At 46.9% G+C, this 27,207-nt stretch overlaps 1 protein-coding gene across 4 annotated transcripts in view; it reads left to right on the plus strand.

Annotated features, from left to right (window-relative positions):
• Positions 1-5,274: 5,274 nt before the first annotated feature.
• Positions 5,275-27,207, plus strand: part of LOC144786046 (kinesin-like protein KIF19) — a 1,675,385-nt gene continuing 1,653,452 nt past the window's right edge. For all 4 annotated transcript variants that reach the window (XM_078664980.1, XM_078664979.1, XM_078664981.1 and 1 more), the window contains exon 1: positions 5,275-5,438. The gene's annotated coding sequence lies outside the window, so the exon portion shown is untranslated. The remainder of the gene's footprint in view (positions 5,439-27,207) is intronic.

Consider the following 27,207-nt stretch of genomic DNA (forward strand, 5'->3'; position numbering starts at 1 on the left):
AATAGTTTTGCACGTTGGAATTTTCAAGGCTGCTCTCCCTCTGCTAGGCTTTTCATCGCAAGTGGAGCACAGGCCTCCAGTACGTCTTTCCGCCCATACCACTCCTGTGCAGAATGCTCAAGAGGATCAGGATTGGGCACAGAGAGTTTGGTATCCAGAGCTTCTGCATATGAGCATCGATCCTCCGACCAGGCTGCCCCTTTATGAGGATCTTCTGTCACAGCAGCAGGGGAGGGTTCTCCACCCGAACCTGTCCACTCTCCGCCTCCTTGCGTGGAGATTAAGAGGCAACAGTTTACTTCCTCGCGAAGTCTGCAAGGTTATTCTGGCAGCCAGGCGTCCCGCCTACAAAATTGGCATACGCCTGTCGATGGAATAAATTTGATAAGTATTGTACAGAACAATCGAGGGACCCCTGATCTGTCTCCCTGGCAGATATCCTCCTGTTTATCCTTTCCCTGTCCCAGCAGTGCTCTGCCTTGGGCACTTTGAAGGGCTACCTTCGGCCCTGGGTTTTCTTCGGCTGCCATATCAGCCTTCACTCTTCAAGTCCCCTCTGGTGCAGAGATTTGTGAAGGTGTTATCCCACTTGTTTTCCCCTTCTCCTTTTCTTCCACAATTGGATCTTAATTTGTCCTTACTTTCTTGATGTGAGCACTATATATCTGGATGCAATGACAGAAACAGCAAAATACAAGTCTGGTGACACACTGGACTGTTCCCATGAGGCACAGGGTCAAGACTGATTTGCATATAGCTGGGTCTGAACTGAGGTGGCGAAGTGAGCTAAAGAATGATGATGGATTCCACCCAGATCTGTGACTGAGAGTGAGTGTCTGAAAAGTTTCAGCGCTCCGTCCATCATCTCTTTGTGTTTGCTTTGTTGACACGCTATGCTGAGCACAGATTTTTAGCTTATGTGTTTTTAAGCCACACCCTTAATTACTTTTAGTTCTTATGAAATTTAGCAGGAAAGTGGGAGGCCAATTATTTGGGCTAATAACTGTTTTTGCTGTTGCAAATTACGTCTATTAGTGTACCCCTCTGTAAGTCATTCTGTTTGCTGAAAGTTGGACATCCATTCCTTGAGTCCTCATTACAAGGGGTGTTGGGTTTGCACAACCCTGCAGATTGGGCCTCGGTGTAGGGGGTCATGCCTGGATGACCTTGAGAACATGGATGCCCATAACAGCATGGAAGGTAAGACTGCCTCAAGAGCCAAACACACTGCAGCCTCAATTTAGACCGGGGGCGGAGAGGGGTCAGTGCATTAATTTTAATAGGGCGTACTGTCCCTGTTTGTGCCTGGCACACCTGCATAAAGGTATGCCGCGGCCAAAACAAGGACAGCGCGCCCTATATGTACTGCTGGCCTGATCTTCAGGGCCATGGTTAATCCAGGGAGGAAGCTCTTTACATTCAAAAGTCTCAGCTGTATTAATATGGAGCATAGCTGATATTTCTGGAAACATATTTTTAGCAGTTTCAGCAAGCTAACTTCTTTTTTGTTTAGTGACCCTCGTGCTGTCAGGTTAGGCGATATTTGGCGCTTTATGAAGAGAAAATCGATTTAAACCAAATATAATAGTGCCATTCCATTGCAGCGAAAGACGAACCATAAGCCACAATGATAGTAGTGACTAGAACTGATTAGGATTACTCATAGATTGTAGCATGATTATTAATCGATAGAAGAAATAGGGGACTTTAGGGAAAGCAGAAATAGTAGGTGTACTAAGTCTCTTGTAAATACACTTTACCAGTAGGTCTTCTAGCTGGTTTATTTTTAACTTGATGAATTAGTGCATTGGATGACATCCTCAAGGGTTCCAATGTAGTTTTTGATTTGTTAATGGCAGGGGACTTTAACACCACTACCTGCCCACTCTCAGATGCCAAGGTATGTGGGGCGGTGGATTGTCATGGAGATGGAGTCCTCCATTTTCAACATATCTATTATGGAGATGCTTTAAACAGTCTCCTTGACTCACATAATATGTATATTATGGTTAACGAGAAAAATGTACAGGAGGAGATTTGCCCCACTTTTACAGGCCGGGGAGCGAATTCTGCGATTGATTTGATTTGTATCTCCTCGAGTCTTGAGGCCTGGGTTATGGCGCCTAAAGTTATAGACATTCAGCTTAGTGACCACACTTGCCTGATAGTAGAGGCCATGCTATGGGAAAATAAAGGGACTCCCATCCCGGGGTGTACTATTAACAATATTGAGGCCGTGCGACCTAATGGCACTAGACTCAGGTGGAAGGGGGATAAGGCTGAAATCATGTCCGATTCAATCATTACTAGTTGCCTGGCAGGAATTACAGGGATTTTAGAAGACAATCAAGGTACCACCGGCTCTATTGAGTATTTTATTGGTATTAATGCGGTCATCGACTCCAAGCTTACTAGTACTCTTAAGCACAAGGAGGAACACCTGTGGGGGTGGTTCAATCCAGCTTGTACCCTGGCCCTAAAGGAACTAAAGTCAGCTTTATCAGTTACGCCTAGAGATAAGGGTTTGGTTGTAGATCTTAGAGCCAGATACAAAGAAACCCTAAAACGGAGGAAATTGGAACTCCAACAGGAGGCATGGGACAACTTGACCCTGGCTGCTGAATTGAATAATTGTACCCTGTTTTGGAAAACAGTTAATTCCCCATTCCTCAAAGATGATAAGATCCCTGAATTAACTTCCAACGTTATGAAGGAGGAGTGGGTATCCCATTTTTCTAAAATCTTTGATTCGGACAGTGCATCCAGGGATTTAGGGGATAGGTGGCAGCATACGCCACTCAATATCACCATCCAGGAGGTTATAGATAGCATAAGGGTCCAGACGGGGTACCAATTGATGTTTATAAATTGGTCCCGGAAGTATGGGGGCCTCTGTTAACTAACATCTTCAACGCAGCAGTCCGTAATGAGGTGCCCCCTACCTGGGAAGAATCTATCCTAATCCCAATATTTAAGAAAGGAAACCGAGGGGACGTTAAGAACTATCGTCCAATTTCCTTGTTGGATTCTTCCGTAAAAGTAATGAGTAGAGTGCTTCTAGTAAGGTTGGAAGAATGGGTGGAGGCTAATGGCATTCTAGCAGAGAGCCAGTTTGGGTTCAGGAAGGGTCGTGGTACGATTGAGCAGTGTCTAAATTTAGACCTGCTCATCGGTAAATATACCCTAGCAAAGACCAGCACTATTTATCTCTGCTTTGCGGATTTGAGTAGTGCCTTCGACCTGGTGGACCATGGCATTCTCTGGGCAAAGCTAATCGAAATAGGGGCACCCGAGGGCATTGTGTTCTTCCTAGCACGTCTTTATGCCAAACTACGTGCTTGTGTCCGTTACGGTTCTAACGGGGAATGTACTACTAAGTTTAAAATCGGGCGTGGAATTAGACAGGGATGTGTGTTGGCACCACTGCTTTTTACCCTCTTTATCAATGAGATTGATTCTTTTCTCAAATCTCTGGCAGTGGATGCTCCCAAAATCAATGAGGACAACGTCCCTGTGTTACTGTACGCGGATGACGCGGTCCTAATCTCACGCACCCCCATTGGCCTTCAACGGCTGATGGACGGCTTTTCGCAATTTATCAAAAGCAGAAAGTTAGTGTTAAATAAATCTAAAACTTATGTTATGGAATGCGGGCGAAGGAACAGAAAGAAACAGTTTTCCTTTTTTATAGAGGGACAGAAGGTCCAGGCTGTTGACACTTTTTCGTACTTGGGGGTCACTTTCTCAAATAATAACACTTGGGCCAATGAACACAAGAATGTCCGGGCTAAGATGGCGAGGAGTGCTCATGGAATATTCACAATGGCTACGAAACTGGGAGACAGGCGGGTCCATGACATGCTTAAAATTTTTCAGTCCCGTTGTGTCTCCATTGCCTTGTACGGAGCGGGCATTTGGGGCTACGCCCCGGCAGGGTCTCTCCAGGTTGAGGAGAATGCTTTCCTGAAGAGACTTTTGTGCCTGCCAAGCTCTGTTTCTAATGCTTTAGAGCACAACGAACTGGGCATTGACCATCTTGCCGACTTGATCCTCCTTAGGCCACTGATGCTATGGCGTTCCATTTGGATAAAAGAAGAGACCTCATTGTGCAGAGCCATTATTTCTGATGGCCTTTCTTTGGACCATCATCTAAAGATCCCATGGTTAAAGTATATTGTGGATAATTTCCGTGAGATCTTTAACATTAACATCACCGCGGATCGATGTGGGACCACTGAGCTGTCTAAAAACGAACTTAAGCACTGTTTTTTACAACAGCTTTCCACCAGGAGACCTCAAAAAAGCTCTGAACTCTCAACCTGTGTTCTTTATCATGATTTAAATGAATTTGTGGGTTTCCAACCGTATTTGTCACAAGTGACCTGGAAGGCACATCGGTTTGTGTTGACTAGACTGAGAATCGGAGTAGTCCACAACCTTGTTGCTTTCCCCTCTCAGCATTTACATCCTGCTGGCCCTTGTCCGTGTGACAATACCACCCCTCAAAGCACTGTGCACTTTCTTTTGCTCTGTCAGCTGTACAAATACCTGTGGATTGCTTATTTGAAACCCCTGTTTGTGAAGTTTGGAGTTAGGACAATACGAGACTGCATGAGCCTGCTTTTTAACTTACATCATCCTGACGTTTGTTTTTATACGGCTACCTTTCTCCTTAAATCAATTAATGTAAGGAAAAGTATGCTTTTTAACCTTTTTAATTGCTGTATCACCTGCTTTTGACTGTTGTTTTACATTGTTGTCTTTTTATGCTGTGCTTTTATGGACTTGCCTTTTGTTCCGAATAAAGCCTTATGAAATGAAATGAACTTGATGAATTAAGTGTTTTTATCACGCGAAGCTCCCTTATGTTTTTTATTATGCTTTTATAAAGTTGTCCAACAGTAATACTATGTATGAAAAGTGTGCAAATGCGACATATTGTAAGTTTTTATTAAATGAACAATACATTTCAATTTATTTCTTCTAGTCGTTACACCACAACACAACTCTAATTATTTCTCTCTAATTTAAATGCAACAAACAAGGTGAAAGGTAGATCGGCTATTGCATTCCACGACTGCACGTGACTGCATCGACATTAGTTAACAAATAACAATATTCTGAAATGGGATGTATGTTCCGCCGCGCGCGGGCTGTCCCTCCTCTCTTTGGACTCATCCCATCTTCAGGTGTGAAGGCTACCGAGGAGCGCGCCGCGGCCGTCTAAAGCACCGGCGCGTGCCCGTCGCCATGGAAACCCCCAGCTGACTAACGGTAGCAGCAGAATGACCGCGGTGCGCGTTTAAGTTTCCACTCCTCCCCGCACGCCCTCACCCGCTCCCGCCATTAAGTATGCAACCATCAAGTTGGGAATAATGCGAGTGCACGGGGGCCTCTGGTGACCTTCAACCTCACAGTTCCAACAGACTGTGCGCCAGGTAGGCTGTGAAAAGGGGGAGGCTGTTGTGCTGGGGCCCAGGGTGACGAGAGAGGGGCACTTCTGGTGAGTGGGCCCTGTCAAGGTATGGGGCGCTTGCCAGGAAAATTAGATAGGTGTGCCAGGAATTAAACACCTGGCATCTGCAGGGCCTGGCAAAAGTTTGTCAATCCCTCCAAACATGTTTACATTATTGCACATGCCCCAGCATCGTTTATCTGAGTTTGCCACACATCTCCAAGCAATATTGGGCTTTTTATGCACAATAGGGTATGTTCCAATCCCAGTGGTTAGTTTTGCAGCGGGACAACTTCATTTTTTTGTCAAAGGGGGCCCATCCTGCGTGACAGTTTGAAACACTGTCTAGCAAGATGAGAAACGTCTATACTGTTGCAATCACACATTACCACAATGAAAACATGACCCACTTCCTATTCTTAAGAAAGAAACATTTACGTTATCGTTTCTGAGGTTCCGGGTCGGACTGGCCTAGAGGTCAATCTGCCACTGTCAAATGGGTCAGACTCTTTCGTGTCTCTGTTTGAGCTAGTTGTGTGATTGTGTGGTCTAATGTTGTGAGCTTCGATGCAGTAGCAGGCAGTTGTATGTCACAACACCAGATGCCGAAATATCGCCTAACATCAAATTCACGCCTTAAATATAGTTTACAAAAATTGTCCCGTTAGGTATAGATGATTCATTATTAACTCCAATGGCATAGTGTTTTATAGCCCTTAGGTAGCAGATGACATTTGTCAGATGATGCTCTGGTCATACTCTGGTACCACATCACGGCAAGCAGCACTGTGCAGGCACGGAAAGTTTGCTCGGGAAGCATAGAGGATCGAGGGGTGGGTTTCTCAGATAGTATAATAGGAGCTGTACATGTAATATTGGGGATTCTGCGGCAGAAGGTGCAGTTTTATTTTAAGAATACATAAAATACCACTAACCCCACCTTGGCTGCAGCAAAATATACATCCTCAAGTTCCCCACTCTCCAACTGTATTGTGCCTCTGGTCGCACAGGCATTGAATAGCCCCATTGCCAGATCTCACCTAAAGCCCCAGCAGCAGCTATTCTGCTGGATGTGGCTGGTTGGGCAGTGGGGAAGGAGGGTGTTTGCTTGCCTTTGCATTATGATATCTGCAGTACTCTAAAGGGAGAGGTGCTGCCTGCTGAGTAATTTTCCATGCATTGCTGTAATGGGGAGGGGACTGCTGACATATTGGTAGAGCAGTTGCTGATTCATGCAAACAAAATATTATTTGATATACATTTTCTCTCTTGTGTAGCGTGTTTTAATGGTTTGGGGAAAAAAATACTCTAGTGTTTAGTGGAAGAGAAACCATTCTCATCCGTGAACATTTTCTCACCATCAGCCTTTACGCTGTACTTGCTGATAGCCCTCCACTGGCTCGTGTAAAGGAAAGAGCACATTTTAAATTCATCTTGCCTCCGCACATCAGACTGATTCCCTCTACGGCTTCATTCAAAAAAGAACTGAAAGCCCTATGGATGAATGACCATGTTTGACGTCACCTACTGTCAGGATGGGGCCGATGCGTTTGACTATGTCTATGATGCTGGTTTGTGCTTTACCCCTCGATTTGTCTGGTTAACTTATTTGCTATACTATCTCCTCTCGCCTAGGCATATTTTACTGCTTCATTGCTTGGTTATCATTGTTATTGTTTTTTTTTTTTTCTTGCAACACTGTTTGTACTTCTGTAAATCGCTCAGATACCCACTCGGGTCATGTCCGCGCTATATAAAACTTTTAATAAATACATCTGTATCATCCACAAAGATTTATGTGGCTGAGCTCTGATTTACCTGTCAAAGTTGTTTGTCCCATATCTTCCCTCCAGGCATCTAAAGTTTTAAAAGAAATTCAGAGGAATTACATTTTGTCTACAACGCTCAACCCTTTGGAGCTCGGTCTCTAGAAATGGAATCTGACTTTCTCAAATTTAGGAGATTGCTAGAAACCTACTCTTCAAGTAGGCTTCTGGCTATCCCTTCCCCGACCTGCCTCTATTCCCCTATCCTCAGACCTATTGGTCAGATGCCTAAACCCAGTTTTCACCCTGTTCATCCCGCAGACGCTTCTCCAAGGCCTTGTCACCTTTGTATCAGCATACGATTGGTGGATTCATGTTGTTTATAATACCACTCAGAGGTGTTCAGTTATTATCCAAAACATAATCCATTGTTATTTGTCTCTGTATTTAATTCATGGCACTATGAGATTACCCAAAGGTTTTTTGCAGTGCTTTAGAAAAACACTATAAATAGGAAACAAGTAAACCAAAATAGCAATGCTACTGATGCCAACCAAAACCGACATCTGGGGATCAACTTGTGGTATATAGTGTCACAATTTGTCTGAAAGGTCTTATAAATTTAAGAGCTGAGTGTGCATTGGTCCTGGCTGGGTACGGTGTAGTTCATCCCTGATATTTAGCAGTGCTGAATATGCTTCATAGGGGTCAAATCCCAATTGAATGTCAGTGAGAAGGCCATTAGATACCAGATCTGTTAGTTCCTGTTTCAAGTTTTTTTGCAACAGAGAGTGAGTCTGAGATAGCTTGGTTGTTTGAAAGATTGGCTTGGTCTGAAAAGGTTTTGCAACATGTGTGATTATGGCATGTTTCATGCCTCGGTTCAATTGAGAGGAGGTAATAATTAGTCTTGTAGTGAAAGGTGACAGACTAATCAGACCCACACTAACGACGTTTGCATTACAAACTCCCATGAATTTTAAAGAACATCAAGATTTGTGTAATATAATCGGTAACTGGTGAGAACTCACAAAGAGTGGAAGAGGAATGTATGACGTTACAACGAATTCCGTTGCAACGCATGCCTTTACCACGCATGCGTTACAACGGAATTCGTTTTCCACGCTTAACCTTTACCTCGAATATTCCTTTACCACGCATACATTTACACCGTTTTTTGTTGTAAATGTATGCATGGTGAGGGCATACTCTTGATAAAGATTAAAACTCTCCCCTTACATTCCCCCAGCCTCATTCCTTATATTTACCCTTAACCCTTAATATATATATATATATATATATGTATTTTACTAAAATACCCCTTACCTTTTAACTCGGCTTCCCTCCATCTTCTCTGGTTACGTCGGACGTACGTCGTTAAGAGGAAGCGGAAGTTACTTTCCGTTTCCTCCCTAACGACGTTGATAGCTTCGGCTTTAGCTTAGGCTCCTCAGGTTAGTTTTGTTTTTTGGGGGGGAGACCCCCCCAGCCCCCCTTTTTATCCCAGCGCTTTATTTATTTTTTATGGGGGAGACCCCCCAAACCCCCCTTCGTTTTTCTTTTCATTTACCACACATGCCTTTACTACGTATTTCGTAGTAAAGGTATTCGTGGTAAAGCCTTTAGTTGTAACCACGCATGCGTTGTAGTGCATGCGTGGTAAATGATTTAGTGGAAACGGCTTCGTTGTAGAGGCCGTTTCCCGTGGAAGAGCAGGTAGGTACAATTGGTCAAGGGACGTCAGTTCAGGGGCTGGTGGAAGACATGCTGTCTGTTAAAGCAGTTATTTTGTTGGCAGAGAAGACAAGATATTTGCCACACCCACACAGCTCATTTGAGGGTAGCAGGACACATCATTAGACAAAGGGTTAGCTACCGGCTATAGGTATGAACACTTTTTTGTAGAATTATCTGCCTCAGTAGTTCGGGGTTGGATTGGAAGTATTTTGAGCACTGGTGCAAGCTGATTTGTTACCCCTAGATTGCAAGGGGTATGTTGAGAGAGTAAATTTGTTTTTCCAGTGCCTTGCCTTGATATTTAATTTGGCGAAGGGTATCTGTCAATAACTGATTGATCTTTGTGGGATAAGGCCTGCAGGTGGGCCGAGAGCAAGAATATTGAATGCACAAGAACATTTTATTTTTATGGATGTGCCAGAATTTCTTCGGGTGCCACCAAATTGAGTCTTGTGTGTCGAGAAACAGTTTTGTGCATTCAGAAGTTTAGCATTTATATTTCTGTGGAATAAAGTTTTCAGGGACAAAATAAAGTTTCCTTTTTTAAACAGAGCATGCTTTTAGTAGAGATATTAATGAACCTATGGTCTGACCACCATAACTGTTAATTAAACTATGGTCCGACCATTCTAACTGCTTGGCCCATTCATAAGTGCAGTGATTGTGGAAAATAACTTTTGTTAATGTCCTCATTTGTGAGTTTAGGCAAGGGTAATTGAGGAGAAGTCAAAAGTGTCCATTTCTTCAATGATGTTTTGGTTCGGCAGGTTGAAGGGTCTTCTACCCAGCTATTCAGTATTGGGCAAACGGTGCATGCCAATGACCGTAGTGGCATACTTCGCTGATAGTGGATTGCACAGTGGGTGCAAGAGTGCTATGGGTCCATGTGAAAGTAAGGAATTCATCTCCACCTACTAAAAAGACTGAACATAATATTAGCCCATCTACCTATCTAATATGTCACCCCTCCTATTTGCATCACAAATGTTTTAAATGTCCATTTCACTCTGTTACATGCTCTGCTCCATCTTTCTGTTATTTCCTCTTCCTCTTAGCCCTCATATCCTGTCACTCCTCAGCCATATTCTGATGTAGGGTGGCAAAATTGCTTTGTCTACGGACCAGTTAGGGAAGAGAAAGGAGAAGAACATGCATAATGCCCTGTTTCTGAGTAGCAAGTGTAGGATGTTCTTGTCTTTGGCATAGGGGGTCCTGTACAAATGAGGGGCATGTTGGCAAAGCTGCAGTGTGCTCTCCTCCAGATGCCCCAATTAGTTAGAGACAGTCTGGTGCGTGTGTAATATGACACTTGTCTCACTGGCTGCAGCTCTCTCCATGCAATGCTGTTGTCTTGTTCCAGAATGCCCTAAGCCATGTTCTCACATGCTGCTGCTACTTACCATTTTTGGGGGACAGTGATTACAGTGCATGCAGCCCACACCTAAGATGGATATACATCTTGTGATGTAGGGTGGCTATAGATCACTCCGCTGTTTCCAACTACCACTGCAACATAGAAGGTATTTTCTAAGAATCAAATCACGCCAAGACTATGCCATCCAGTCTTGGAGCAGACTGTTTCCTTGGCTCCTCCACCCCAAACTAAATCATTTGTCTGTCATTTTTCAAGAGCCAATATGTAGTCACAGCAGTGACTTCGTTTGCCCTGTCCTCTGTTGAGCAGCCTGTGCCTGCTCCAAATGCAGTTTCTGCTAGAAAATATTTCACCTACTTACATCAGGTACGAATTCTGAACTTAATCCTCAACACCACTTACTTCAATTGACATTTAAAAAGAAATTAACTTCTATGAGAGAGTATTGCCGGCCTTCTGCGGCAAGATATATAAGGAAGAAAGGAATGGCATCTGCCATCCACCTAGGATTCTGCATCTGCTTTCTGTCTTCTAAAAAGGCAGCAATGGAGTTATCTCATGGAGACTTCTATCCGCAGATTCTTTTGTCATTTATGACTAAATGATATAATATAGTTCTTGTATTTAGCACATTTCTTTACCCCACTGTACTTTTTCCCTACAGCTAGCAGGATTTATTGTTTTTAGTAGGGGTCCCCTTTTTTCAAAATCGGACCTGATCATCCAAACAGTAGTGCTTGGTGAGCATGTGCAAAGACACCCACATTGCTGCCTGACCGATATCCAGGACAGGGACTCTGCAAGCTAATGCAGTGGTCACAGCCTTGGCTCTGGTAAAATGGGCACGCAAACCCTCAGAGGGTTGCTTTTTGGCCAATGCATTGCAGCTTTTTATGCAGCATGAGATGGTCCATTTCTGCACTGCCTTCCCTCTCTTAGCTCCATCATATTCCACAAAGAGTTGAACATCTTCCCGGAACTGTCTTGAGTGATCACTGTTTAACAACAATGCTTTTTTTGGGTCCAGACAGTGGAGTCTCTCTTCTTCGTCTTTAGAAGAGTGCGGCGGATCAAAGAAGGTAGGCATGGTGATGGTTTAGCCTACTTGAAAGGGTGTCACAAACTTCAGGAGGAGGGCAGCATGGGTCCTTAGACCCAGCTTTTCTGGGTAAAGGGTGGTATAAGGAGGGTGTACAGAGAAGGTCTGCAGTTCGCTGACCCTCCTGGCTAGTGTTAATGCCACCAGAAAAGCCATTTTGATAGCGCGCGAAGTGGGCAGTTGTGTAACGGCCAAAGGGAGCGCATATGAGGAAGGTAAGTACCCAGTGGGGCATGATAAATGGGCTATGGGAAACTTGTTGTAGTCCTTTTAGGAACCTAGTCACAAAGGGTGACTAGAACAAAGAAGGTTGGTCTGGCATCCCAAGAATGCCGAAATGGCAGACAGATAACCTTTAACAGTGCCCAGAGCAGAGACCTGCTGGATCAAAGAAAGAACAAATAGAAGAACCTAGGATAAGGGTGCAGAAAGGGTCAATGTGTCTGGATGCACACCATGCAACACATTTGTCCCAATAGCAGGTGTATACCATCTTGGTAGAGAGACTGTGGCTGCCAGAATAATATCACAAACTTTGGGAGGAAGGTCGAAAGCTGTCAGCTGACGCCGCTTAATCTCCACACATGAAGACAGAGGGGGTGTGCAGGTTCAGCGCCAGACCCACCTCCTGTTGCTGCGGCATGAGATCCTCCTAAAGGGGCAGCCTAATCAGAGGACTGATGCTCAGAAGCTCAGGAACCAAACTCTCCATGCCTAATCCAGACCACAAGAATGACTTGGTCATTCCTGATCTTTTTGAGAACTTTGGGCAGAAGTGGTATCTACGGAAAGGCATTCAGGAGGCTGGTGTTCCACTCAAGATGAAAAATGTGTCCGTGCAAGACCAGTCTTTGAAACTCTAGCACGCAAAACTGATGGCATTGTGCATTTTCTGTGGTGGTGAACAGGTCCAACCAATGTTCTGCCCACTCTTGAAAGAGACCTTGCTCCACCTCTGAAAGGAGATGCCATTCATGATCCACTAGGCATTGACAGCTATGCTTGGCTGCCCTGTCGTTCAGAGAGCCCAAAGTTGTTGAAACACCAGGGAAATTCCCTGACATTCCAGCCATGTTGAGAGGCACAGGGCCTCTAAACAGAGAGTCAAAAACCCACTTGCCTTGATTGATGCAGTACCACATGGCGGTGGTTAGTCCAAGAAACCCTGTTGTAGCCTTCCCTTGATTGAAGAAAGAAAGGCTTTCAATGACAACCAGGTTGGCCCGGAGCTTTCGCAGGTTGATGAGAAACCCGGACTCCGCCAAACACCAAAGTCCTCTGATCACCTCTACCAGATGGCTTCTCCAGGCCACCATCAGCTTTGGGTGGGAAAGGGAGAGGTTTCTGTTTCAGAGCCAATCGTGGCTCGTCAACCACCACTGGAGGTCGTTTGCAGTTCCCTCCAAGATCTGGACCATATTGGAGAGATTCCCCTGATGCTGTGCTCACTGGAACTGTAGGTCCTACTGCAGAGCCCTCATATACCAATGGGCATGTGTCACAAGCAGGATGCAGAAGGTCATCAAACCTAATGGCCCAACTGTGAGAAGTTGGCCTGATGTGCAGTGCTCACTATTCTAGTGATCACTATATATCAGTCCAAACAACCCTTATTGATGATTGGTTGTAAGTCAACCTTATAGACCAGCTATCCTAGTAGCATGGATACGAGCAGTCTAAGGCTAAGACTCTAGAGGGCGTGTTAAGCCAGCTGTTTTACCATCACATTACCCCTTGAACACCCAGTGAAAGGACACCACACAAGTGTTATGAAAATAAACAGTGTATTTATTAGAATCACAACAACCCTGTACTCTTTATGAGGACAGGGTGCTAAGCACACAACAAAACTCTTATGAAAATACTTAAGTTAGCACGTTATACACAAATGCCCGAGGGGCACGAAAAACCATATACTTTAAAAGTGGAATGCGAATTACTAGCAGGTAAGTAACAGTTCTAATAGGCTTTGGAATCGCTAGGACTGGACTAGGGAATCGTTAGATTACTACTAGGAGGCCCAGGGGACTCGGGTGCAGAGTGTGCACTCTCACGCGGGATGCGGGACAAAGTCTATGGAGGCTAGTAAAGGCAAAGTTAGTGTTCACGGGCGAACCCGACCTGGTAGGAAGAAAACGACAGTGGATCCTGACCCTAGGATAGTGAGGCTATGATGGGACACCGAAGTGCCGAAGTTACCTAGCCCAGGGGCTGCAGCTGCATAGGTCTGAAAAGACGTCGGGGATCTCGTTGCTGGACCAGGAGCCTGGAAGGAAGAAGTTGCTGGCAGGCGACCAGTGAAGAAAAGTTCGATGGATCCAAGCCTGGATCAAGGAAGAAGAAAACCTGAAAGCAGAGGGGACCAAGTTCTTGAATCACTAGCCAGTGATTAAGTGGGCACCAGGATGGCACCGGGCGAAGTCACCGCAGTCAGGTGAGTGGGCGCTGCTGGGCTCTGCAGTCTCTCGGACCAGGAGGCGTTGTCGGCGACCAGGATGGAGGTGCGAGCTGTCCCACGAAGGTTCTTGCTGTCGACGTCGCTGGACCCAGGATTGGGCAACAAGTCTTGGCAAATGCAAGGCCCACGCGGTGGACCTAAAATGGCGTCTTGGGCGGACCAGGAGGGTCCAGGGTACTTCTCCGATGGAGGGAAGCAAGGGCCAGTCTGGAGCAACCAGACCAGCAGCAGAAATGTCGTCGGGCGTCGTCAGGAAGGCCACAAGCCAGCGGGCTAGTAGCCAAACAACGCGGTGAGCAGCAAAAAGCAGAAGGGCCCCACGCAGATCGTGGAGATGCTGGGGGGCTGCTCTTCGGTGCTGGAGCTGCTCAGGGCGGGGGCTTCTCGGACCCCAAAGCACTCACCAGGAATTCACTCGGCTGGCTTGCTGGAAAGAAGTCGTGCAGTCTTGCAGATGGCCGGTCCCTTAAGGTCTCGTCGCACCCACGGTTCTCAGCTGGGCTGTAGAGGTGGGTAGAGGTCAGAGGTGCCAGGGAAGCCGGTTCTCGTCGAGCTGGGCAGTCGGATTCCGGAGGAAGGACTTTGCAGCAGACCGCAGTGTTCTTAGATGGTGCCTGCGGGTGCAGGGTGACTACTCCTTAGTCACAAGGGAGAAATCTTAGGAAGAAGTCTTGAGTTCCTTTCGCAGAAAGTAGTTTTAGGATTCAAAGATGATCTGATTTGGAAGGGGGCCAGTCCCTACCTTTATCTGGGAAAAGGGGGCTGGCACGCGACTAAGTCCTGCCCTAGGGGTGGGACCAGGAGGGGGGTGGTTACACCCACTTCCTTGGCGGGCTTTTCCCCAGCACAGGGTCTGGAGTGTCCCTGGAACTGGTTCAAGCCAGCCTATGCACAGTGAGCACCGGGGTGCCACGTGCAGTCACCTTCCTCTGAAGCCCTGCCTACCTACAATACACAAAATCCTGTCTGGGACGGTGCTGGCACCGCCCCTGGCAGGAAACCCTTTGTCCTTATCTCTTGCTCTGGGAGGACTCCCAGCAGCAGGAGGGCAGACTTGTGTCTCGGTGGCAGCATCCATTTTGTGGATGCTAAGGCTCTGTCTGACTTTAACCGGGGTTAGGGGTTACATACATGTCGTGTCCCTCTAGAAGGATGGAATGCTAACCCCGTCGCCAGAATTGGCGAGGGGTTAGTATTCCAATTCGTATGACACCTTACTCGACATGTTTTGATAAAGCGATACCAGAGTTGGCACATAACCGCGAGGATTATAATGCACTTAAGAGTATATGGTATGCGATATCATGGAAACGGCTAAGGGATGGATCCCGAAAGCCGCAGACAGGCTCAGCTCATGCCAGAGCTCCATCTCACACGATTCCAAGCACTCTGCCTTCAGGATTGTTAAGGCCTGCCATAGGAGTGACTGATAGGAGATCTGTGTGTCCATTTTTAGGGTTAGATATAGGTATACTATATCTAAAGCAAAGGGTGAGTACACCACCTTGCCCCAGCTGTCGTGCAGCCAGTTGTGTCAGTTTTAGTTAGTCAATCCAGGGGTGGCACTATACATGCTTCAGCCCCTGGGAGACTTCTGGGTGCACCTCAGCCCTGGGTACAGGGACTTGGAGAGGGCCCAGGGCCAATTCAGTACCTGAGTACAATTTGGATAGAGAGAACAGCTAGGCTGTGGGTCTGATTAGCAGGCCCACAGCCAGGGAAAGTCGTAAACCAGTGCAGCAAAAAGCAAAAATCTGGGTGATCATAGGATTGCAGACCCTACTCTCCTACATGACCCCCCCCCCAAACTTTGGGACAATAAACTAACCTTGACCAGGTGAGTCTTCTTGCTCTAAGTGGAAATACCTGGAGAGCCCATCAGCATTGCTGTGATCAGTCCCAGGTCTATGCTCCACTGTAAAATCCATCCCCTGTAGGGAAATGGACCACCTAAGCAGTTTGGGGTTTTCACCCTTCATCTGATTTAGCCACAAGAGGGGCTTATGGTCTGTCTGAATGGTGAAGTGAGTGCCAAACAAGTAGGCCCTCAGCTTCTTCAGGGCCCAGACCACAGCAAAGGCCTCCCTCTCAATAGCTGACCAATTTTTCTCTCTGGGTGTCAACCTCCTACTAATGAAAGCAATAGGCTGATCATTACCATCAAAATTCAGTTGAGACAGAACAGCTCCCACACCCAACTCAGAAGCATCTGTTTGGACAATGAATGGCTTGGAGTAATCTGGACTCTTGAGGATAGGTGCTGTGCACATGGCCTGCTTTAGGTCATTGAATGCTTTCTGACAGCTTGCTGTCCACTGAACTTTCTTTGGCATCTTCTTGCTTGTCAGGTCATTAAGGGGGGTCACTATGGATCCATAATTTCTGACAAACTTCCTATAGTACCCAGTCAGGCCCAAGAAAGCTCGAACCTGAGTCTGGTTATTGGAGGAGTCCAGTCCTTGATGGCCTGTATCTTACTCTCCAGTGGCTGAACCTGGCCTCCACCTACAAGGTGGCCCAGGTATACAACCTGTGACTGCCCTATCTGGCACTTTGTGGCCTTGATAGTGAGGCCTGCCTTTTGCAGGGCCTCTAACACTTTCCTCAGGTGGACCAGGTGATCCTCCCAGGTGGAGCTAAAGACAGCAATATCGTCAAGATAAGCTGCACAGAAGTCATCCAGCCCAGTGAGGACTTGATTCACCAACCTTTGGAAGGTGGCAGGTGCATTTTTCAGTCCAAAGGGCATTACCACAAATTGATAATGCCCTCCAGGGGTAGAAAATGCTGTCTTAGGTTTGGCTTCCTCAGCTAACCTGATTTGCCAATACCCAGCTGTCAAATCAAATGTGCTTAAGAAGTTGGCAGAAGCCAATCTATCTATAAGCTCATCTGCTCTTGGTATTGGGTGGGCATCAGTCTTAGTGACTGCATTGAGGCCTCTGTAGTCTACGCAAAACCTCATCTCTCTCTTACCACCCTGGGTGTGAGGCTTTGGCACTAGAACTACTGGGCTAGCCCAAGGGCTATCTGAGGGCTCAATGACTCCCAGCTCCAACATTTTCTGCACTTCAGTTTTGATGCAGTCTCTAACATGATCAGGCTGTCTGTAGATTTTACTCTTGACAGGCAGACTGTCTCCAGTGTCAACATCATGGGTACACCAATCAGTTTGGCTGGGTGTCAGAGAGAACATATGTCGAAAGGATTGCAGAACTTGCCTGCAATCCTGTTGCTGATGTTCAGTGAGGCTGCCACAAAAGACAACACCATCAACTGACCCATCATCAGGATTCTGAGTGAGCAGGTCTGGGAGAGGGTCACTCTCTTCCTCCTGTCCCTCATCTGTGGCCATGAGCAAGCTCATGTCCTTCCTGTCAACATATGCCTTGAGCCTGTTAACATGGAGCACTCTGAGAGGGCTCCTGGGAGTTCCAAGGTCCACCAAGTAGGTAACCTCTCCCTTTTGCTCAATGATGGTGTGGGGCCCAGACCATTTGTCTTTCAGAGCTGCTGGGGCCACTGGCTCCAGCACCCACACCTTCTGTCCTGGCTGGTACACAGTCAGTACAGCCTTTTGGTCATGCCAAGCTTTTTGAAGTTCCTGGCTGGCCTCAAGGTTTTTAGATGCCTTCTCCATATACTCAGCCATCCTGGAGCGGAGACCAAGTACATAGTCCACTATGTTGGTTGCAGGCTTTTTGAGAGGTCTCTCCCATCCTTCCTTCACCAAACACAGGGGTCCTCTTACAGGATGCCCATACAGAAGCTCAAAAGGGCTGTAGCCAACCCCCTTCTGTGGGACCTCTCTGTAAGCAAACAAGAGGCAGGGGATCAGGACATCCCATCTTCTCCTAAGAGTTTCAGGTAGTCCATGAATCATCCCTTTCAGGGTCCTGTTGAATCTCTCAACAAGCCCATTGCATTGTGGATGATAGGGTGTGGTGAACTTGTAGTTCACACCACACTCTTTCCACATTGCAGTCAGATATCCTGACATGAAGTTTGTACCTCTGTCAGAAACGACCTCCTTAGGGAAACCCACTCTGGAGAACACTCCAACTAGGGCTCTTGCCACTACAGGGGCTGTAGTGGTCCTAAGGGGAATAGCCTCAGGATACCTGGTGGCATGGTCCACCACCACCAGTATAAACTTGTGTCCTGATGCTGTCTGGGGTTCCATTGGACCAACAATGTCAATCCCCACTCTTTCAAAGGGAACCCCCACCACAGGTAGTGGTATGAGGGGGGCCTTTGTTGTGCCACCTGACTTACCACTGGCTTGGCAAGTGACACATGAGCGACAAAACTCCTTGGTATTCTCATTCATATGTGGCCAGTGAAAGTGTGAGACAAGCCTGTCCCAAGTCTTTGTCTGACCTAAATGACCTGCAAGGGGAATCTCATGGGCCAAGGTGAGAAGGAAACCTCTCAGAGACAAGGGGATGACCAGCCTCCTGGTTGCACCAGGCTTGGGGTCTCTTGACTCAGAGTACAGGAGTCCATCTTCCCAGTATACCCTGTGGGCACCTGTGGCATTCCCTGCAGCCTCAGCAGCAGCCTGCTGTCTGAGGGGTTCAAGGGAAGGGCAGCTCAACTGTTCCTTCCCCAGGTCTGCTCTGGAGGGTCCCCCTGAGCCCAGAAACTCAACTTGATCAAGTTCAAGCTCTTTAGGCTCAGTTTCCCTCAGCTCTTCTAGATCAGCCTCCTCAGAGACTTGATCCTCAACCTGGGGCAAGGGGGAAGGCAAAGCCTTACCCTTACTGCTCTTCTTCTTGGGAGGTGTCTGGTCCATAATTTCAGGATCCAGCACCTGTTCAGTGGGGCATCTTCTGGCCTGTGACCTAGTCACAGCAAGCACATGTGCTGGCAAGCCTAACATCTCCATGTGAGTCCTCTGCTCCACTTCTGACCATTGTGATGACTCCAAATCATTGCCCAACAAACAATCAACTGGGAGGTCTGAACTGACTACAACTTTCTTTTGTCCCTTCACTCCACCCCAGGAGAAAGCCACAATTGCCACACTATGACTAGTAGTGACATTGCTGGCATTGGTCACCAGGAAATCAGTACCTGGCATGATCTGTCCAGGGTCCACAAAGTTAGGTGTCACCATGGTGACACTGGCACAAGTGTCCCTATAGGCCTGAGCCATTTTGCCATTAATCAAAGGTGTCTGCCTGTATTTGCCCAAAGTATTGGGACTTATTTCAGGGGACATATCCATATCCCCTGTACAGACAAGGACAGCCTGAGTGAGTGTGCCAACTAAGTTGTCAGACCCCTCAGTACCCAAGGTTAACCCAACTAATGCCTTGGGAGTGACACTACCACTACTGACTGTACTAGGGGGTGCAGTTGCTTTAGGAGCTGTAGTGGCAGGAGTTTGTCCTCCTCTTTTGGTGCACTCACTAAACCAGTGAGATTTACTTTTGCAGTACTGGCACCACCTTTTTGACTGGCCTTCTTGAGTCTTCTTCTTCTGGGAAGCCTGACCCCCACCCTCTTTGGTTTGTTGGGGACCTGGTGAAGACTTCTGGTCATTTTGCTCATTCTTAACATTACCCTTCTGGTCTGCTTTCTTCTGACCACCCTGGTTCTGGTTCTGGTTCTGCTTGATCCTTGTCCTGACCCATTTGTCTGCCTTCTTTCCCAATTCTTGGGGAGAGGTCAGATCTGAATCAACAAGGTGCTGGTGCAGCAACTGGTTCTGACAATTGTTCAAAATTTGTTCTCTCATCATTAGATTATACAATCCTGTGTAATCTGTAACCTTGCTACCCAGCAACCAGCCCTCCAAAGCCTTAGTGGCACAATCCACAAAATCAGACCAGTCCTGAGACTGAGTTTTCTGGGTGTCTCTGAACAGCAACCTGTACTGCTCAGTGGTTAAACCAAACCCATCAACCAGTGTGTTCTTCAGGACCTGGTAATCGTTAGCATCCTCCACTCTTGTAGTGAGGAGCTTATCTCTACCTTTACCATCAAAGGAGAGCCACAGTATAGCTGCCCACTGACTCTGGGGAATGCCCTGCACAGTGCAGGCCCTCTCCAGAGCAGCCATCCATTTCTGGATATCATCCCCTTGCTTAAAGGGGGGCACTATTTTAGTCAGGTGTTTAGTATCTAAACCCTTCTCTCTATCTCTTGGGAGATTGCTGCCACCAGTGGGAGCTAGCCCACTCATCTGCTGCTCTCTTGCCAGGGCAAGCTTTTCTTTGGCCAGGGCAATTTCTTCCCTTTCAATCCTCAGTTCAGCTTGTCTCATCCTAGCCTCATGCTCCCTTCTCTGAGGGGAAGTAAATCTCCTCTGTGGAGGATTCCTTCTCCCCTGAGAAGAGGCATTAGAGTGCAGAGATCTATTGGAGTCCCTAGAAAGAGATCTATCTCTCCTAACTCCAAGGTTAGGCCCACTTCGGGTTAGTACTGGGGGTCCCCCAGATCCTAGCCCAAGTAAGTCTAAGTTGGTCCTAGTTAGCCTTCTGACTACCTCAAGACCCTTGTCTACCTCATCCCCAGAGAGTACCTCCTGATCCTCCTCCTCAACTGCTGAATCAGTGTTGTGGAGATCTGGATCCCCAGAGGTTCCCTCTAAGGCTGGCATGTTCTCATGTAACTGAGAAAGCTTTCTGGCATCATATGTCTCTAAGAGACCTATCAGAAAGGGAGTGGTGGGGTTAGACCCCTGCTTCAGTTTCCTGGAGACACAGATTTGTCTCATCTCCTGGAAACTGAGAGCTGCATATCTTGAAGTGACCTGTGGAGGGTCAACACTGACCAGGGGAGTCTCAGTAGAGTCCCCCTGAGTCGACATGCTTTTCTAGTGAGGTGTAAGTGGTGCACTTACCTACACTATATGTTTGCCTACCGATCCCTTGCTAGAGTTGTAGTTTAGGGTGTGCTAGGCCCTAGGAGCTACAACAGCTGGTTCAGTAGAACTCAGAGTATTCTAAGCTAAGTTATATGTACCTTTAGTACTTATGTGATCTTTCACAAGATATTCTTAGGGCATGTGTGGTAAAACAACAGCAAGCTCAAATCCCAACCGCTGCTCACCAATGTGAGAAGTTGGCCTGATGTGCAGTGCTCACTATTCTAGTGATCACTATATATCAGTCCAAACAACCCTTATTGATGATTGGTTGTAAGTCAACCTTATAGACCAGCTATCCTAGTAGCATGGATACGAGCAGTCTAAGGCTAAGACTCTAGAGGGCGTGTTAAGCCAGCTGTTTTACCATCACATTACCCCTTGAACACCCAGTGAAAGGACACCACACAAGTGTTATGAAAATAAACAGTGTATTTATTAGAATCACAACAACCCTGTACTCTTTATGAGGACAGGGTGCTAAGCACACAACAAAACTCTTATGAAAATACTTAAGTTAGCACGTTATACACAAATGCCCGAGGGGCACGAAAAACCATATACTTTAAAAGTGGAATGCGAATTACTAGCAGGTAAGTAACAGTTCTAATAGGCTTTGGAATCGCTAGGACTGGACTAGGGAATCGTTAGATTACTACTAGGAGGCCCAGGGGACTCGGGTGCAGAGTGTGCACTCTCACGCGGGATGCGGGACAAAGTCTATGGAGGCTAGTAAAGGCAAAGTTAGTGTTCACGGGCGAACCCGACCTGGTAGGAAGAAAACGACAGTGGATCCTGACCCTAGGATAGTGAGGCTATGCTGGGACACCGAAGTGCCGAAGTTACCTAGCCCAGGGGCTGCAGCTGCATAGGTCTGAAAAGACGTCGGGGATCTCGTTGCCGGACCAGGAGCCTGGAAGGAAGAAGTTGCTGGCAGGCGACCAGTGAAGAAAAGTTCGATGGATCCAAGCCTGGATCAAGGAAGAAGAAAACCTGAAAGCAGAGGGGACCAAGTTCTTGAATCACTAGCCAGTGATTAAGTGGGCACCAGGATGGCACCGGGCGAAGTCACCGCAGTCAGGTGAGTGGGCGCTGCTGGGCTCTGCAGTCTCTCGGACCAGGAGGCGTTGTCGGCGACCAGGATGGAGGTGCGAGCTGTCCCACGAAGGTTCTTGCTGTCGACGTCGCTGGACCCAGGATTGGGCAACAAGTCTTGGCAAATGCAAGGCCCACGCGGTGGACCTAAAATGGCGTCTTGGGCGGACCAGGAGGGTCCAGGGTACTTCTCCGATGGAGGGAAGCAAGGGCCAGTCTGGAGCAACCAGACCAGCAGCAGAAATGTCGTCGGGCGTCGTCAGGAAGGCCACAAGCCAGCGGGCTAGTAGCCAAACAACGCGGTGAGCAGCAAAAAGCAGAAGGGCCCCACGCAGATCGTGGAGATGCTGGGGGGCTGCTCTTCGGTGCTGGAGCTGCTCAGGGCGGGGGCTTCTCGGACCCCAAAGCACTCACCAGGAATTCACTCGGCGGGCTTGCTGGAAAGAAGTCGTGCAGTCTTGCAGATGGCCGGTCCCTTAAGGTCTCGTCGCACCCACGGTTCTCAGCTGGGCTGTAGAGGTGGGTAGAGGTCAGAGGTGCCAGGGAAGCCGGTTCTCGTCGAGCTGGGCAGTCGGATTCCGGAGGAAGGACTTTGCAGCAGACCGCAGTGTTCTTAGATGGTGCCTGCGGGTGCAGGGTGACTACTCCTTAGTCACAAGGGAGAAATCTTAGGAAGAAGTCTTGAGTTCCTTTCGCAGAAAGTAGTTTTAGGATTCAAAGATGATCTGATTTGGAAGGGGGCCAGTCTCTACCTTTATCCTGTAAAAAGGGGCTGGCACGCGACTAAGTCCTGCCCTATGGGTGGGACTAGGAGGGGGGTGGTTACACCCACTTCCTTGGCGGGCTTTTCCCCAGCACAGGGTCTGGAGTGACCCTGGAACTGGTTCCAGCCAGCCTATGCACAGTGAGCACCGGGGTGCCACGTGCAGTCACCTTCCTCTAAAGCCCTGCCTACCTACAATACACAAAACCCTGTCTGGGACGGTGCTGGCACCGCCCCTGGCAGGAAACCCTTTGTCCTTATCTCCTGCTCTGGGAGGACTCCCAGCAGCAGGAGGGCAGACTTGTGTCTCGGTGGCAGCATCCATTTTGTGGATGCTAAGGCTCTGTCTGACTTTAACCGGGGTTAGGGGTTACATACATGTCGTGTCCCTCTAGAAGGGTGGAATGCTAACCCCGTCGCCAGAATTGGCGAGGGGTTAGTATTCCAATTCGTATGACACCTTACTCGACATGTTTTGATAAAGCGATACCAGAGTTGGCACATAACCGCGAGGATTATAATGCACTTAAGAGTATATGGTATGCGATATCATGGAAACGGCTAAGGGATGGATCCCGAAAGCCGCAGACAGGCTCAGCTCATGCCAGAGCACCATCTCACACGATTCCAAGCACTCTGCCTTCAGGATTGTTAAGGCCTGCCATAGGAGTGACTGATAGGAGATCTGTGTGTCCATTTTTAGGGTTAGATATAGGTATACTATATCTAAAGCAAAGGGTGAGTACACCACCTTGCCCCAGCTGTCGTGCAGCCAGTTGTGTCAGTTTTAGTTAGTCAATCCAGGGGTGGCACAATACATGCTTCAGCCCCTGGGAGACTTCTGGGTGCACCTCAGCCCTGGGTACAGGGACTTGGAGAGGGCCCAGGGCCAATTCAGTACCTGAGTACAATTTGGATAGAGAGAACAGCTAGGCTGTGGGTCTGATTAGCAGGCCCACAGCCAGGGAAAGTCGTAAACCAGTGCAGCAAAAAGCAAAAATCTGGGTGATCATAGGATTGCAGACCCTACTCTCCTACACCAACAGTCAATCACACTGAAATTCAGGATAGAGGCTGAAACATCGGAATCATAGCCCGGATATCCTGGACTCGCAGTGCAAGTGGATAGACCTGAAACTGCACTGTGTCCAGAATGGCCCGATGAAAGGGAGTCAGGTGTCACTTTACTACATTGATAGCGAACCCTAGTGAATGCAGGAGGTCAGCCATAGTCTGGAGATGGGACACAACTGCCTATAGCGAGCCAGCCTTGGTCAGCCAATTGTAAAGGTGGGGAAAGACTGGAATACCCTGACCTCCGCAGATGTGCTGCAACCACTGCCATCACTTTCATGAACACCCAAGGGGTACCGGTGAGGATGAAGGGGAGCACGGTAAACTGGAAGTGCTCTTGGTCCACCGTAAACTGCAGGTAGCGCCTGGGGGGTCGGCAGGATGTGGATGTAGAAATATGCGTACTGTAAGTCATATGCTACCATCCAGTCTCCAGGGTCCAGGGCAGACAGGAGCTGAGCATTTTTGACTCCTTCTTTCTCAGAAAGAAGTTGAGAAGGTACAGTTCTAGGATAGGACAAAGGCCTCCTTCTTTTTTGGGTATCATAAAGTAGCGGGAATAACACCCACATCCTACTTCTGATGCTGCGCCCTCTCAATGGCTCCTTTGGCCAAAAGAGCGAACACTTCTTGACAGAGCAAGGAGAGATGGTCCACCATCTGCCAGTTGTAAGTGGGTGGCATGGGTGGGAGTGTTTCCAGAAAAAGGAATGGAGTAACCCTTCTTGATGATTTGCAAAACCCACTAAATTGATGTTATCGACTTCCAGTCAGGCAGATAATGACGGATCCTGATACCTATGCGTGCTCATGCTGATATAGGGGAAACTTAAGGAGTTTGGAGGCTGCGGTGGAGTCGTTGACTGACCTGATGTCTGGCTAGTGGTCACACGTGATCTCTGGAAAACGCTTCCAGGGCCATGAAAGGGTGACAACCCTGTTGATCATGGTGGCTGGGCAGGAAAGGATATAGGCGGTAGCCGCTAATGTAGCCACTGAAGGGGCAAAAGGCAGATTGGGGTTGCCTTTGATAGGCCCAAAGCCCTAGCCGTAGCTCTTCTATCCTTAAAGTGGTTCAGCTCCTAGTCTGCCTTCACACCATTTTAGGCGGGAGCCATCAAAGGGCACACCCATGAGTAAAGCTTGGACATCCCTGTACACGTAAGTGGATCTCAATCAGGCAAGTCGTCTCAGTGCCACTCACAATGAAATCGCTCTGTCCAGCAAGTCGGTCATGTCTGCCCTGATGGTGAACTTTGCTGCATCTTGCCCATCAGCAATTGCTTGAAACAGTATGGCTCGTGCCTCCTCCAAGACCCTACATCCCAGTACATGTTCATTAAAAACAAGGAAATAATAGAAAATACGTTTAAGAAAACATAAACATAAACCAAGTCAGACAATCGAGCGGGTACACTGTTATTTAATCACAATGGACTTGAAGGTTATGTCTTACATAAACAATGTTTCAGCCTTATACCCTCCGTTGGGTGTAGTGGCTTTCTTCAGGACTGAAAAACAGAAGAAGAAAACAGGGTGGAGTAGGTTTCCCCTACATACAAACAGATAGTGAAAATACAAAAACAGTGGATGAAATTGTTCGCCACTTCAAAATGTGAAATCCACTGGTCAGTGTGTTTACCAGTAAAAGGCAAAATGTGTTCAATTCAAACACACAATCACTATAACGCACTCCAGACACACGTAGATCAAAGCAATAAGTTTGTTATTGATAAAATGTCTTACCCATAGTTACAGGTAATCCAGTGACACCTTGTCCTTGGCGTAAAAACTCGAGTGGCATCTAAGTCCTATGTGGAGAGTGAAAATGGACTTCAACACTTGATGGTACTGTACCACCATAACGAAACCACACACATCATGTAGACAGTTGAATATAAGACATAGTGAAGCTAGGGACTAAGATGGTAATAGTCATAACTTAAAAAGGGGGAGGGGATTACTTATTTAAATCAAAATAAATTGATAGTGCAGTCTGATCTCTATGAGTGCATTCAATAAACTAAACTAGATGGTTTATGATCTCCGTAGAACCAATAATAACTAAAAGGATAAAGGAGAGAGATACGAGCAAAAGAAAAGGAGAAATAACTTTTTCAACATTCATATATTGTTTGCATTATACAGTGTTAAAAACTCTCTTTAGATGACTATACGGGAGTGTAATTCTCCAAACAACAAAGAAGTCAATGGTTACAAAAATCTATCTACACGCATTGTTCACAAACTGGGATGTAAGCTGTGTGGGCAGGTCAGAGCAAAAGACTGTCTGTATAGCAAGGGAGTCGATGTTTCAAAGAAACGTGTTTCCCCATAGTTATATATAAACAAAAAGATTCTATCAAAGGTGATGGAAGTGATTGTATTTTATTTTAAGTATTTTTAAATTTTGTGAAGACCAACTGTCTTGTGAGTAACTAAGGGGGGGAAGAGGGCCATCTCTGCAGTTGGCAGAAGGAGAGCACTATGTGCTTTTAAAATATCCCTCACACACTATGAATCCCATAGTGTCATGCTTCATCATCGGGGTCTTCCTGTCCCTCTACGGGGCGGGGCGTGCTGCGACCTACGCGGGAGCACTTTGAGTAATTGACGATAGGCTATGTGTGGTGTAAGGACAGTGATTGGTGATAGGGGTGTAGGGACCTATATACGTGAATGATGTGAAATATTAAAAATAGTTAAAAAATCCCTGGCTAGTCGAAAAAATTTATTTAATGGTTTCGCTGGCTGGAAAAGTTAAAAAGGGGTGGAAGAGTAGAACAAAGAATATTGTCTACTTGGTCGACATGACATGTTTCGTAGGCAGACCCCTTCCGCCTACTCCTCAGGACCTCTGTTGGTCCCTACTGGAAAAATTACTCAATTCTTTGCTAACAATTGTATGCCTATTGTCCTAAAACCTGGCAGCAAAAATCAGTTGCCTGGTTTATTCCCCGGGGCTTGAGTGGGCCCAGTGGGGTATGAAAAAGCAACAATGTGACCTTTTGTGGTCCCTGTGGGAAAAAAAATGGGAAAAAGGGAATAGAGGAAATAATTAACCGCAGTTCTCAAAAACACATTCATAGCAAGAATCGCAATGTGTTCTTTTATCATTAGGTACTTCGCAATGGATATGCATATTTATCAAAAAAGAAAGACCGGTGATGTCTAGTCTATGGTTCAGGTCTTTGGGTGAAATCACCCTTCAAAACTATCACACTGACAAAGAACACACCTCAACACACGTCACACATACACCTTGCGATCGACCAGTTCCTAGGTCGTTGTGGTAAAAGGAAATGATGTTAAATCTCCTGAGACAATTCTAGTAGGAACTTAATCTGTATTTAAAATGAGCCCTTGCGTTGATCAGATAGCTCGTTTTTAAAGGAATAGAAATAAAAACATGTATTCATCGTATAAATGTCCACGTTCATACATACGCTTTATTTCATAGTTGCGTGCCCCATGAGCTTGCGTCTTAGGGTATATGATCTGCGGAGTACTG

The sequence above is a fragment of the Lissotriton helveticus genome, chromosome 10 (assembly GCF_964261635.1).
Source record: "Lissotriton helveticus chromosome 10, aLisHel1.1, whole genome shotgun sequence".
In the NCBI taxonomy this organism is placed as follows: Eukaryota; Metazoa; Chordata; class Amphibia; order Caudata; family Salamandridae; genus Lissotriton; species Lissotriton helveticus.